At 45.3% G+C, this 15,808-nt stretch overlaps 1 protein-coding gene across 3 annotated transcripts in view; it reads left to right on the plus strand.

The window, feature by feature from the left end:
- The window catches only part of ASXL2 (ASXL transcriptional regulator 2), a 400,829-nt gene that overhangs the window by 295,764 nt on the left and 89,257 nt on the right, over nt 1-15,808 (plus strand). The window contains exon 1 of one of the 3 annotated variants that reach the window (XM_086928106.1): nt 3,177-3,351. The exons of the other annotated variants lie outside the window; for them this stretch is intronic. The gene's annotated coding sequence lies outside the window, so the exon portion shown is untranslated. Of the gene's footprint in view, nt 1-3,176; nt 3,352-15,808 lie in introns of those variants that run through there. 3 annotated transcript variants of the gene reach the window in all.

Consider the following 15,808-nt stretch of genomic DNA (forward strand, 5'->3'; position numbering starts at 1 on the left):
TTTGTTCTGCCTACTGCTGTTGCAGGCAGGACACGCTCTTTCCTAACGCTTTTTATTATTTTCATAGCACACATTTGCAATGCAATAGGTCTCGCATTTGCGAGAGCTTAAGCTATTGGCATTGTAAATGACAATGCCTTTTACTTATCTGTTATAAAAACAACACTTAAGTAAAAAGCATTGTCATTTACAAAGCCAATAGCTCAAACTCTCATGAATACAAGACCTATTGCATTGCAAATGCTTGTTATTCTGGGTCACACGTCTGAGACTGCATGGTATGATAGCGATGTGTACAGCTTGTGTTGATATGTAGTGGGTAGGACACACAAGGTGAGTTCAGGTGCAGGAGAGTGGCACCCAGGGGTGGTATGCTGCCCACCAATGCACAGCTTTACATAAGATCAACCATAAGAACATCTCCAGAAGCAGTGTCCACCCCCCCAACCCTGCCTTGTCTACCTCTCCCTTGATCTTGACCCTACTTTCAGCAGTTATCTGATGCCTGTCCGTGGTCCCGTCTCCCCCCCCTGACAACTCTGCTGGACTGGCCGTGGCGGGCATACGGCGTTTCCCCAGGAGGCTGGATGGGTGTGGGCCGGTTTTGCAGCAGTGGGGGCAGTTTCTGTTCCTGGGTGCCCGTTTTGCCGCGGCGCTGCAATATCGTCCCCCAGTTACAAAAGCAGCAGTGCTTCACACTTGCAACCCCCGCCCCCTCTCAGGGGTTGGTCGGTCAAACATTGCCTGTGAACGCTGCTCAGCTCAGTCTAGTCGGACCATAGTGAGAACTCTGTCCCTTTTAAGGTCTTCATCTTCACGCCTGACTCAAAACTGTTAGCAGGGTCTCCCCGACCACCTCTCCACTGCCAGCTAAAATTATACTTTGCTGCTCTGGGGGCCCTTTCCCCTGGAATCAAAGCGGACTTGAGACCATTTGTTGCTCTCTGGTGCCCTCTGGTGGCGCTCCATGGTGGTGCCGTATTACAGCTGCCTGCTTCCATTGACCATGATGTAGCTAGTGGCAGCCTTACCTGCCCATTAACCCCGTCAGCGCTGCGCGAATTCCGCTGCATTGCTGAAGGTTCTAAAGAACCAATAGAACCATGACGGAACGGTTCCGTCATAAGCACAGGCCAACCGACGCTCATGACGGAACCGTTCCGTCATGAGCATGGAAGGGGTTAAAGCGGGGGCGCTCGGTGCTTTCCTAGGGGCCGGCCTGTGTAAAATCAAAGCCAGGAAAACGGAAGCCAGTGAGAACTGGATGAGTTTGTGAAATAAAAGTAAGATTATTAGAAGACGGTGACAGGGGCATCTTAAGGATTTTGGGGGTTCTGGACTTAACCTATTTTGTGGGTCCGTGTTTGGAACAGCTTTGAATTTATGATCCAATTTCAGCTCTTTTGCGCCCTCTCTGGCCAGGCCACTGACAGTGCACAGGCACGCTGGTGCATATTCTAAACGTGCTTACATCTAATATTCAGGGATAGTGACGTGTGTTTTCAGTATTATAATTCAACTGGAGCTCACTAATATTATTAAAAATAATATTTGTCACCCCTCCCATTTCTCATATGTGAGGTCCTGTTTTGATCTAAAAGAAACTTGTTTTAGATGTATGTTGCATGGTGTTGGAAAACAAACATTTCTCTGCAAAATGTCTGTAATAGACTCACACATCACCCATATTAAAAATAAATGATAGGAAAACCATGTTTGAAACAATCTGTTTAAATATTATCTAAGGTTATCAGGGCAAGAAACTCTGCAGAACAGAGCTGGCTCTAACAGGGGCCCTCTGAAAGGCTGGGGCCCTGAGACAAGGACCACTTTTCCCATGACTCAAAACGTCTCTGGCCAGTGGTCCTTTTCACTTGCCTCTTTCTAGGGGTCTGCCAGAGATGATGCTAGTCCGTCTCGAGACTCCAGTGGTTTGGGGAGAGTGCGATTAGGGGGGCGTCGGACTTCCTGCCTTTTAAAGCTGTTTCATCGAACGGAAATGCTCAGCGTGGGAGTGAAAGGGTTAATCCGCAGCACGCATGATCGCCTTGTGAAACACTCTGGGTTTGGTACCTCTTGGGTTCAGCGTGTGCCGGCTTGTCTGAGGGTGTGGTGGCCTATTGCACGGATCGTGTCTTATAGCTCAGCATCCACCCAGGAGAACATTTCGTTCCCTTTTTTGTGATCTCTCTCTCTCTCTCTCTCTCTCTCTCTCTCTCTCTCTCCATATATATATATATATATATATATATATATATATATATATATAGCTCCCGGTTTTATGATATTTATATTTTTGTAATTTCCGTTGGTATTTATCCATATTTATTTTTTGCTAATTTTACCTGTATTTATCCATATATATTTTTTAGGTTTTGTGAAAAAATGAATCCGAAATGTGTATATTTTTGCATTTATTTAACCGGTTAATGTACACGTGTGCCTTAATGCCTGACTGGGCCAATAATATATGGACACTCTCAGATGATAAAATATGCACTTATGAGGATACACGCCCATTTTATTATCTTGGTTGTGCAAATCTACTGCTGTTTAAAGCTCTTCGTGCTGCTGCTTTTTCAGGTTCCACTACTGCCCACCCCGGCCTGGCAGCGAGAAGGCATCGTGTGTTCGAGCAGGTGATGGGGCAGAGTTACCTGACAGTTGTGCCGCCGGGTTGCGCAGTAACAACGCGCCTTTCACCCCACCTCATGTATTTCGCGAGCGCAGAAGACGAGTCTGTCACTCCAGATGTACCCGTGACTCACAGGTCGTCGTCATATCCGCAGCCGACGCATTGACCCAGTGAGCTACATTACTGGCACAGAATCTTTTGTTTACGAAAGATTTCCAGGAAGTTGGGCGGCGAGGCACGCGGAGCGCAGGCAGACGTGCCGTGTGTCAGCCTCCGCCGACCACCCCTGCCAGGACAGACGCGCCCTCCTCACGCATGGTGCGTGACACTTCCCGCCCGCCTGCCTCAGGTCAGGTGACGTGCCGAGGAGGCGGGCCAGGCAGTGTTTGTCCTTCCTTGTGGCATGACTGGGTCTGCCGGCAGAGAGCATGCCGAGGAGCACAAGGAGCGCTCGCTCTGTCAGCTGCAGCCCCCCCCCCTCCTCTCTTTGGTGGCTTTGCTGACGTCTCTGCACATCTGGCTCCTCTTAGCGGCGGTTCGAGCCCAGAGAGAGTTTTCAGCTGAGGGTAGCACATACCGCCAGGCGGGGGGCACGCAGCGGTATTTTTAGGACAGCCTGGCCGAGGCCCACTGTCCTTGGGACAGGAGAGACCCTCAGTCATGCACTTGCCGTCCCGGAGAGCAGTCTGCGCCAATCCACCTGGGGTTTCCAAAAGGTATTTTTATCTTTGTGTTTTTCCGAATATGTAGATTGTGACATGTGCGCCTCTTGAGACATAACAAGACAGTGCATGCCGGCTGGATTTAAACTGCCTTGTGGTGGAGGAGAAATCAAACGAGGGAGACAAAATTGGCAGCTATAGGCCTCTGCACTGCACCTGGGTAGAGATGGATACCAGCCCGCCATGTTTCAGAGGGAGCGTGATGGTCTGGTAGCTGAGTTGAGGTTGTTTCCTGGCCCAAATAAAAGATCAGCATACATCCGTGACGGATGATCCGTCAGCTGGGCCAGTTCCACCCTTCGAAGGGGGAGTGGGAGGGTCTGGAACATGTATAAGAACTTAGGGAGGGCAGACATTTTAAAGGGGGCTGGTCTCCCCACCCATGAGAGGGTTTGTAATCGCCAAAATAAGGCGGCGGCTTTCAGGAAGCGCAGCAGTTGTTTAAAATTGCTTCTGGCGCACTTGAACAGGTGTGGGTCGCCGCCAGGTATGGCAGCGAGTCAGTGGTCCATTCGGAATGGCGTCGTCGATTGAAGCTTATGTGGAAGTGGCTGCCCCCAAGAAATCACTAAGCCCACTGACTTCCCCAAGTTAGTCTTGAGGCCCACCAGTGCGCCATATTCCTCCAGGAGGGGTATCAGGTGATGAAGTGAACGGTCGGGATCCAGCAACGATAACAAAATGGCTTCCGCAAAGGCGGCGACTATGAAGTTGTCCTGGTGACACGGTATCCCCTGGATCTCCTCATGGTCCTGGATCCCATGGAGGAGGGCTCGAAATTCAAGGCGAATAGCATAGGGGTGCCCCTTCGAATCTAGATTCCCTGCGATGTGTTTCCATTGACACTAACCTTGGCCAAAGGGGAGTTTATAACGCCTCAATCCACCGCGGAAAGGAACTCCAAGTCCCGCCCTGTGCAGAGTGGCCCTCAACATAGGCCAGTAAACCAGATCGAAGGCCTTCGCCGTGTCAAGGGAGAGCAGGACTGCTGTCCTGTGACACTTCTGTGCTAGATCTTTGACATGGAGAGCACGTTTGGTGCTATCGCTTGTAGACTAGGACGGGACTAATACCATCTGACCAGCATGAATTAGATTCAGAAGGTACGCTTCAAGACAGGTTGCTAAAATTTTGGCCATTATGTTTGCGTCAGTATTAAGCAAGGATATGGAGTGATAGGACTGGCACAGGGTTGGGTCCTTGTCCATCTAGACTTGTATAGTTATTGTTCCTCCAGCCATAGCTCCTTTCAGGCCGTGGTCCTTGGACGATGTTAGGTCGACCTCAGCAAATAGAGGGGCTATCTGAGGTATGTAGCGTTTATAGAAAGCGGCTGCAATGCCTTCTGTCCCCGGGCCTTCTGTTATGTTGTGTCATTTATCATACATCTTTCCCATGTTAGGTTCTTATCTCTCTTTCCATGATCCTGCTTAGGAGAAATACCACACCTTCCTCCTCTTCAGATGTTTAATAGTCACCAGCACCTCCGACACTGTGATTGGTTCATCCATGGCTTATCTCTCCGACCGAGAAGGGAGAAGGGAGAGGGGCGAGTGACTATAAGTACGTGTGCTTAGACTATGAGTCCTGACAATCAGTCGCATAGCGGGAACTGTAAAATTCGCAGAGCCCCTCAGTTTTCTCCTTCTCTGAGGTGTAGGTCACTCCAGCGATGTTCTAAACTTCCCAGATGTACCCCTTAGTACGCCAATCCTGTGATGTGTTTGCCAGAAGTGAACCCGCCTTGTACCGCCCTTGTAGAATCTGGTTCCCAAGCGGTCCAGAATATAGTTGGCTCCAGAGTTTCTTTAAGGGGCAGCATAAATGGTCTTGTTCTGCCTGACCGAGTTCTGCCCTAAACTGGAGCATTTCGTCTTCCCTCGCGGCTTGTGTCTTTGATAAAGACAACCCTGCGCTATTGCCTTCAAGGCATCCCAAATTAATTGAGGACTCTCTTCTCTCCAGTCGTTATCTCATGTTGTACCACTGGGATTTTTAGGAGGGCGTCTTTCAATCTCCAAGGGAGCCTTTTGCATGCTAAATCAGGGTTAGGCCACCGGCGGGTGACCAACGGCGGGCCATGGTCCGAGATAGTCATAGGCTCTTGGGAAACCTCCATCACCTGGGCCAGCAACCTTTGATTCAGGAGGCGATAGTCAACCCTGGCATAGGTATTATGTGTTGAAGAGATGTGGGAGTAACCAGTTGCTACCAGGTGGCCGGAATGTCCTGCATCGGTCAGTCCAACTCCTCCAGAACAGCCTTACACTCAACGGAGAAGGGAAGTGTCCCCCCTACCTTTTGTTAGGACTTGTCCAGTGTAGCATGCATAACACAATTGAGGTCCCCCCAAATAAGGAGGGGGTGGGCTGTGGCTCAGGCTAATTGGGGACTAGAAAAGCCTCCTGGCCCGCAGTTTGGCAGTATATATTTCCAATTGTGAGGGGGGTATCCCCCAAACCCTCTCCACCAGAAGCCATCTCCCTTGAGTGTCTGACAAAATGTGACCATCGTGGTGTTTTTCTTTAGCAAACCCCACTGTCCTAAGTTCAGTTTTGTTTTCAAGAGCAATATGCGACGCCCAGACCGACATGAATCGACCTGCATTTTTAGGTCTGGCGTGGCAATGACACTTTCATAGCTCTAATGGTATACCCAATATATTATGATTAATTGAGAATGACTTGTCTCTCGATACTGCAATACTACTGTATTGTGAGTGTAAATCTGCTGTGACGATGATGTAAAGCGCTCTGATACCTTCGGGTCTGGCCAGCACTGTATAAAACCTGCTAAAAAAAAGTAAATAAACAATAAAATACCTGTTTACAGAGCAATGTGTGCACACAAAGCTTGTATGATGTAAACAGTGATGTCATCAATAATGTTATAGGACATGTCATGTTGTGTTAAAAACGTTAATGTTGTCACTGACAAATTCACCTAACTATAACATTAATGACACTTTTTTCGCCCAGTGAATATATATATATATATATATATATATATATATATATATATATATATGGTATGTCTTTGATTTACACTCTGCTTCCATCAATGACTGTGTACTGTATGCGGGAACGGTTCAGTCCACATCAGTTATTGTCTCTCTTGCCCTGTGAATGACGCCTTTTTCTGATCACATGTGTACATCTACTTGAAAATTAGTGCTTTTGGGTGTCATTGCTGGATGACCGGTCCTTTAGTTTAATTGTCCTCCATTTATAATCCCCATTTCATTTCTTTGCTTTTTCCTCTTTTGATTTTAATATTTCTTAAGAGGATACAACAGCCCTCTCCAGGCAGTGCTAACTGGTCACTTTCTTGCAACTGTAAATAAATAGAATTGTCTTTAAAGTCCCCCATAATGACAACTTGAGGCATACTGCTCCAGGACGTCCTCAAGTTCTTCCATAGACTAACAGGATATTTCTTTATTCTTTTATAAAGCGTTGATTGAGAATACATTTTTAAGAACAGAAATGTGTTATTTTTTTGGCAGCCAGTTAATACTGCTAGAATAATCCGATTTTGCGATCATGTTTAGAATCTGAGATTTTATTCAATTGTGAATTCGTCAGTTGGACCCTGCTTGGAAGTCCCAAGGAACGTTTTTATTGCAAGAACATCATTTGTTTGTTAACTTGCAAATTTGAAGGAATCTAGGGGCAGATGTATCAAGGCTTTTGCGACTCGCAAAGGCCGAAATTCGCAGAATTTCGGCCTTTGCGACTCGCAAACAGCCGATTTGCGATTTTTGTTATGTATCAAAAAATCGCAATTTAAGGAATCGCAATTATTTGCGATTCCTTATTTTGCCATAGCATTTAAGGAATCGCAAATTTTGCGATTCCTTAAATGATATGTATGACACATTTTTGTTTTGCGAATTTGTGTTAAGAAATCGCAATTTACCACCAACTTGTAGTTGGTGGTAAATTGCGATTTCTTTTAAAAATGCCCTAATTGGCATTTGTAAGGGTGGCATGTGACACTCATACATGCCCATAGGGCATGTATGTGTGCCACATGCACACACATGTAGATTTGAGGGGTGCAGCAGGGTGTCTTTGAGACACCCCTGCACCCTTGAAATAATTCTCAAATTGCGATTAGCAATTTGCGAATTCGCAATTTGAGAATTATTGCACTATCATTCCTATGGGCCTCCTGGCCCATAGGAATGCATTGAAAATTATTCTTTATTTGCGAATTCGCAAAATGCGAATTTGCAAATAAAGAATAATAAGGAATCGCAAAAAAATTGCGGTTTTGTACATACATACCGTTTTGCGAATTCTAAATAGCGATTCGCAAAAAATCGCTATTTAGGATTCGCAAAACGGTATCTTGATACATCTGGCCCTAAGCTTCCAGGATTCTCGAAGGCAGATTAATTGATGGTTGGATAAAAATCTTACAAGGTAGTTTTCACTTGATTCTATATAGCGATCAATCGGAGCAATTTTCCAAGAACATAATAGCTTATTGAAGGTGCCACCATTACCATCTTTCTGGTTAGTTGTGTAAATATGATATTGTCTTATTACAGAGCTGGTGATGTGGGGGTCCTGCTGGTCTCAATCCAAGTTCTGGCTGAGTTGACAGATAACCATGGGATTTAAACTGGCATGTAGCTTCTCTTAAATTCCCTGGATACTTTGAAGGGGTGGGTTTAGAACAGTTGCTTCAGTTGACCAAGTTGTATGTAATGCAGCTGGCCCATGAATTAAATGCAAAATTTCAAATGTCTTCCAAAAATGTGAAAATGTTGTGAAAATTGCAAAAGAAATCTTCATGATATTACGACGATTAAATATATCATGTGTTCCTTCCAAGACATAATCCAGAGTAAAATCAAAAATAAGGTGTCTCGGATCTGTATTTCATGCATCTGTATTTAATGCATCTGTATTTAATGCATCTGTATTTAATGGATCTGTATTTAATGCACCTGTATTTAATGCACCTGTATTTAATGCACCTGTATTTCATGCATCTGTATTTCATGCATCTGTATTGAATGGATCTGTATTGAATGGATCTGTATTTAATGGATCTGTATTTCATGCATCTGTATTGAATGCATCTGTATTTAATGGAGCCAGACCTCTAGTTCGGTCACAGTCCATTGTGTAAGGATTTGTTTGGTTGTCGCTTCGCGAATCAATCAATTGATGGGTATTACCTTTGTAGTTGGAGCTCACTATAGGTAAGTGCACCCGAGGCTCCTTTATAGAAGAGCCCGATTAAGCTGCAGAAGCCAGTTTTGCCCTTATTGAAGATGGGCGAGAACTTCTATTAGTTGAGAGACTTTAACAAGAAATGAAAATTCCTCTGCTATTGTTTTAGCTTAGGTTTGATCTTCAGGAGTTGAGATTCTGTGCTTGTCGATGGGACCTCCAGAAAATAACTGATAATTTGTGTTTTTTTCCCATCATGGAACAGTCTGTATTTCATGGCACGTGCCTAGTTTTTGTTGCTGCCTTTAACCTCTGAACTTCATTATTACCCCTGTGCGCTGCTCGCCCATGACTTGTAGAGCACCAGCAATTCTAGGGCAACATCTCTGCAAACTTGCTGCCTGCACGTATTTACAAACTGTAACAAATTGTATGTTATTGGTATTGTTAGAACACTTTCTATACCCCTTTCCAGGGCTTTAAGTGGGATGAAAAAACTGGGGTGGGGGATGTCTCAAAGGGGGGTGGCCAATATAATTAAGGGTGTGGCTTAAAACATTTATGCTAAAAATATGTCCTCAGTATAATGTGCCGCCCGGCTGGTATTTTGCTGCTTCTGTCGTTGCCTCCACATATATAATACAACAAGGAACGTTACACCTACAACAAGCCAGAACTATTGGCTTTGTCAAGGGTTGTTAGTTGTGTAAGATAAATATACTAAATACATACATACAACTAGGGCTTTGTTGTATATAATATTGAAAATGCTTTAGTTCTTGTGCAAGAGGTTGTGGCGTAATGGCTAGAGCTGCCAATTTTGGACCTGAGGAAGCAGGTTTGAGTCTCAGCGTCGCCTCAATAGTCTGTGTTTGTGGGCAAATCACTTAATGATCCGTGCATACCAGAAAATAAATGAAGATGTCCTTGTTGATGTTCATGTAAAGCTCTAAGAGTTTTGCAATACAGAACTGCAAAAAAACATAAATGTTGCATCCAAAACAGTGAACTGCTGCAGAGTTAAGATTTTTTTCCCATTCTGAGAATGAGGACAAACACCAGCACCAGGGACGCCTTCAAAAACGCCACCCGCATACACCACCAACTGATCCGGACTGCCAAGAAAGCCGCTTTCAAAGACCGACTTGACTACAACGCACACAACAGCAAGGAATTATTCAACATCGTCAAAGAGTTTACCAACCCCACTGCCAACTCCAACGACATCACTCCCTCTCAAGCCCTTTGCGACTCCCTAGCTTTGTTCTTCCACGACAAAATCGCAGACATCCACAACAGCTTCGACAACCAACCCGGAGACCAACCCACCCAACCTTCCGCCGTACCTTCACCCCCCTTGAACATCCTTAATGACTGGAACCCAATCTCCACTGAGGACACCATCCGCCTGATGAACTCCATCCACTCAGGATCCCCCACAGATCCATGCCCTCACCACATCTTCAACAAAGCAGATTCCATCATAGCACCACACCTCCGAGATGTCATCAACTGCTCCCTCAACTCCGCCACCTTCCCGGAAAGCTGGAAACACGCCGAACTCAGCGCCCTTCTGAAAAAACCCACAGCGGACCCCACCGAACTAAAAAACTACCGCCCCATCTCGCTCCTTCCATTCCCGGCCAAAGTCATTGAGAAAGCTGTCAACAACCAGCACGCCGCCTTCCTCGAAATCAACAAATCCCTCGACTCCTCACAGTCCGGCTTCCGAGCCAAACACAGCACTGAGACCGCACTCATCGCAGCAACAGACGACATTCGAACTCTACTGGACAATGGAGACACAGTCGCCCTCATCCTCCTCGACCTCTCCACAGCCTTCGACACAGTCTGTCATAGCACCCTGTTACAACGCCTCAGAAACATCGGAATCCAAGGAAAAGCACTGGAATGGATCACCTCGTTCCTTGCCGGAAGAACCCAGAGAGTCCGCCTCCCACCATTCAAGTCAGAGGCCACTGAAGTCATTTGCGGCGTGCCACAAGGATCCTCACTCAGTCCCACCCTCTTCAACGTATACATGAGCCCCCTCGCGGCCGTCGGACGCCAACACAACCTCAACATCATTTCCTACGCTGATGACACTCAACTGATCCTCTCACTCACCAAAGACCCTAACACCGCCAAAACCAACCTGCATGAAGGAATGAAAGAAGTAGCCGAGTGGATGAAGCACAGCCGTCTGAAACTGAATTCCGACAAAACAGAAGTCCTTATCTTAGGCACCTCCCCCTCTGCCTGGGACGACTCTTGGTGGCCAGAGTCCCTCGGAAAAGCACCCATCCCGACGGACCACGCACGGAACCTGGGCGTCATTCTGGACTCCTCACTCTCCATGACCAGACAAGTCAACGCCGTTTCATCTTCTTGCTTCAACATTCTTCGCATGCTCAAAAAAACATTTCGCTGGATCCCCACCGAAACCAGAAGAACGGTCACCCACGCACTGGTTACAAGCCGACTGGTCTACGGAAACACCCTATACGCCGGTACCACCTCAAAACTTCAGAAAAAAACTCCAACACATCCAGAACGCTTCAGCCAGACTCATACTAGACATCCCGCGTAATGACCACATTTCTGGTCACCTGAAAAACCTCCACTGGCTCCCCGTCAATAAGAGGATAACATTCCGCCTCCTAACCCACGCACACAAAGCACTTTACGAACTTGGACCCGAATGCCTCAACACACGACTTTCCTTCTACACCCCCTCCCGCCAGCTACGCTCCTCCAACCAAGCCCTGGCTGCTGTACCTCGCATCAACAAAACCACCATAGGAGGAAGATCCTTCTCCTACCTGGCGGCTAAAACCTGGAACTCACTTCCCATTCACCTTCGCCTCACTCAAAACCACCTAGCATTCAGTAAGCAACTTAAAACATGGATATTCGACAAATAATTCCCCACCCTTCCCCAAGCGCCTTGAGACCCTCTGGGTATGTAGCACGCTATATAAATTAATTGAATTGAATTGAATTGAACTGAGGAGCCCGATAGGGACCCGTCTCGGCATCTGTTTTTAAGAACTGCCTGTGCTGAGCACCGGCAGGACCCGGCCCACTTAAAGCCCTGCCCCTTTCGATTATTGAGTAACTGCTACACATGGGCGTAGGGTTGCCACTGGTGAACTTATCTGTATGTTTTTATTAGTAAAAATGCACATAGGGCTACTCTGGGTTGTGCAAACTGTAAAGTCTCATTGCTCTTAAAAAGTGGTTGTCGATCTGCCTACTAAGTGGTTAAGAGGTTCAATATGCCCTTTATTGTACTAACTGAAAATAAAAATATTCTAATGCGTTACCTTTTGATAGCCTGAAGTTGATAACTCACTTTTACTCGTTTTTATTGAGCTTGGAAGAATGAAAGGTTGATTCTCCCATCTTAGAATTTGATCCTGTGGCCCACAGGATACACACTGACATTTCTTAAAAATATTAGCTTATTTCATGGCGAGTTCTTCATGCTTTTTGATCATCTCAGATGCAGTGGAACTGTCGTAGAATAGCTGTTTGATAGCAAATTATGAATAATAGATATTTCTATTATTCAACTTACTGAATGACATTTTATCTGCCTTGCAAGGATGTAAACCTGAGACAGTCCTGCAGTGGTTACATTTTTGTTCTGTTGGTCTTTGTGCCAGAGGAACATTGCATAAGCTGTTTTGTTATGCCTACTTTGCTATTTGAAAACTCACTTCTCCTTAGTGAAATCCTTCACAGATGGAGAGTTTGCGATTACCTTCACAGTGAGTTAAAGAAGCTCAGGCTGAAGTGTGGATGAGTGGCCATGCGAAGTCCTCGTGGGCCATGCGGTGGAATCTTCTCCAAAGCAAGGTCTCGGACAGTGATGAAGGAAGAGTTCGTATTAGCTTGCCTAGATTTCATACCTGCCTTTGTTAGGGGTGTGCTTGGTACCCTAACCACAGATGACAGTTGTCCTTTGCTACTGCACTTTGTGCACTCCATCCAGAACAGGGGTGTCCAACATATGTCCACAAAGGCTGGTTCCAAACTAGATTTTTAGGCTATAATTTATCACAGTAAATTATCACATTATTCTATACTCTTACTTGGAAACATTAAATATAATAAAAGTAGGGTTTTGCCATATAAAATTTGCCACAGCAGCATCGTATATTCAAGGGTGAAATACCGTGGTAGGAGTCACTCTAGATTTTCATGATAAAATGCCCTTTATGCTGCACAGTACAATGACTGTGTTTCCCAATGTTTAGGTCTGGTGTAAACCAAGAAATTGATAGAGAGATAGAAAAGCAGAGAACTTTGGGTAGTGCTCAAGCTTAGGTGGATAGCAGCTCCAGTATAAAGCACCCAACAACTCCAGCGACACTAGTTTTGATATATATCACAAAACCAGTGTTGTTGATAAATATATATATATGTGATCAAGGGCTTCAGGGCCCGAAACGCGTCATGGCAGACAAGAGGTTGCACTATTAAAAACTAGCAAATTTACCTAAATTGAGTCGGGTTCGTTTTTTATTTCCAGCTCTATGGAGTAAAGACGAAGTTCCTGGCATATATATATATATATATATATATATATATATATATATATATATATATATATATATATATATATATATATATATCTATACTACTATTATAAAGAGAGAACTGTGTCCTTTGAGCCAGGTAAACTCGAAAAGTACACCACCGATCCAAACACCCAAGACATCTTTGAAAACCTCAGGGCAAGCAGAAGGACATAGGCTATATAAAAATAAAAAATATACATTCTTTAAAAAATTTAGGAATAAAAAAAAAGTAGTCCCTTGCAAGTAGCGCCGGCCGCGACGTGCGTGATGACATCGGGAGCGCGGGGAGGAGCGGCGTTCAGGAGCAAGAGGAAGAGCGGCCGACAAGAGCGCGGGGAGGAGCTGCGGACAGGCAGGGAGGAGCGGCGAGCGGACAAGCGGTGAGGAGCGGTGAGAAGCGGAGGAGCAGTGGAGCGGTAAACTCAGCAGCGCGGGGAGGAGCGGCGGATGAGGTAAGTGAAGCAGCCTTGGGTGTGCACCAAGGGACGGGCGGGGGCCATGAACACTGAGTGCTCAAAAAGCATTTTCCTCAAAGTCGGGACGTCGGGGGAAACAAAGCGTGGGCAGAAGCGGCCAGGACCTACGACGGGCGGGGGTCATGAACACTGAGTGCTCAGAAAGCCTTTTCCACAAAGTCAGGAAGTCGGGGGAAACAAAGCGTGGGCAGAAGCGGCCAGGACCTACGACAGGCGGGGGCATGAACACTGAGTGCTTAGAAAGCCTTTTCCACAAAGTCGGGACGTTGGAGAAAACAAAGCGTGGGCAGAAGCGGCCAGGACCAACAAAACGGCCTCTCTGCAGCGCCTCTCCTGCCGCGATGCTGCCCCCAGCCCCTTCTGCCCCGGGCAACGCCGGGGCGGGCTGCTAGTATATATATATATATATATATATATATATTGGTCAAGACGTGCTTCGCTATGACCTCTGCCTTCCTAATGGTGGCGTGCTACCGGCGAGGTCGTGACCCTCCAAATTCCAGCAAAAACTCTCTCAAGGATTAAAGAGAATGCACCGAGCCCCAATTTGTTGTTTCAGCGTGTATTTAATTCATACAAGATGCGGCAAACAACTCCTGACGCGTTTCGAAACCCGTAGGTTTCTTGGTAACAGGTCCACAGGAATGTCAAATGCGATGTCATCAGTGATGTCATCAGTGATGTCACTGACCATGTCATGAATGATGTAATATGTGACATCATCAGCAGTGGATTGCGGGTGCGCGAAATATAGTTAGTACAACTAACTATATAGGAGCAATTTCAATGGTTTTTTAAATGCTAATTCCTAACTATATAAGGCCTGAAACCTATGGTTTTTTAAAGTGAATATATATATATATATTGATTGATTGATTGATTGATTGATTGATTGATTGATTGATTGAAAAAACCAAAGGTTTCCTGGGATGTTCTAGTTAGGCTTACATTTCACTCATACAAAATTAGCAGTTAAAGTTACCTGAGCTAACTGTAACGCAATCCTCACGCCCCCCAGTGCACTGCTTATTACCGCACATATTACATCACTCATTACCTGGTCAGTGGCATCACTGATGAAATCTCAAATGACATCACTAATTACATCATCCAGTGATTGTGAGTGTTTTCTAAAAGTTTGTGGGTTAAAGATATATAGTAAGATACGATAAATGTTAAATTAGTAAAGTTTATGTACTACAAATGAGTGAGACTATTAATAACACATATTTTCTGAGTGACTATGTAAATGTGTATATCAGTGTGTTAGTCGGTATCTGAGTGATTGTATAGGTGAGTGAGTAGCTGTATTTGTTTGTGAGTGGGTGAGTGACTGTGTGTGGCTGTGTGGGTAAATGACTTGCTGTGCCAGTGGTGTACGGGTGAGTGAGTGGGTATGTGAGAGGCTGGATAGGTGAATGATGGGGTGTGTGAATGTCTGTATGAGTGAGTTAGTGCATAAGTGTTGTATGGGTGAGTTAGTGTGTGACTGACTATATGGGCGAGTGTCTAGCTGTGTGAGTGATTGTATGGTTGGCTGAGTAGATTGTGTGAGTAGCTGTATAGGTGACTGAGTCAGTGTGTCAGTGACTGTATGGGTGAATGACAGGGTGTATTAGTGGCTGAATGTAGGAGTTAGTGGTTGTGTAAATGGCTCTATGGATCACTGAGTGGGTGTGTGAGTCATTATATTGGTCTTTGAATAGGTATGTAAGTGGTTGTGTGGGTGTGTGTTTGCTTGTATGGATGAGTGAGTGGCTGTGTTCAGAGCCAGTATGGGAGAGTGAGTGGATGTGTGAGTGACTGTGTAGGTAAATATGTGGGTGTGTGAGGAGTAGCTGTATGGTTGACTGTGTGGCTAGTAAGTGGCTGTATGGGTGAATTGGTTGTATGATTGGTTGTATTGGCAAGTGAATGGTTGTGTGAGCAGCTGTACCAATGAGTGAGTGGGTATGTGAGTGCCTCTATGGAGGAGTGAATGGGTGTGTGAGTACTGGTATGGGTTTGTGAATGATTATGTGAGTGGTTTTGGGGGAGTGGGCGTACAAGATGTTGTATGGTAGTGTCTAGGTGCGTAAATAAATATATATATATATATATATATATATATATATATATATATATATATATATATATATATATATATTTTTTTTTTTTTTACAATAAAATATTTGCACCAATATTTGCGATGACGTCAATAGTC

The sequence above is a fragment of the Lissotriton vulgaris genome, chromosome 6 (genome assembly GCF_964263255.1).
Source record: "Lissotriton vulgaris chromosome 6, aLisVul1.2, whole genome shotgun sequence".
NCBI classification, from domain to species: Eukaryota; Metazoa; Chordata; class Amphibia; order Caudata; family Salamandridae; genus Lissotriton; species Lissotriton vulgaris.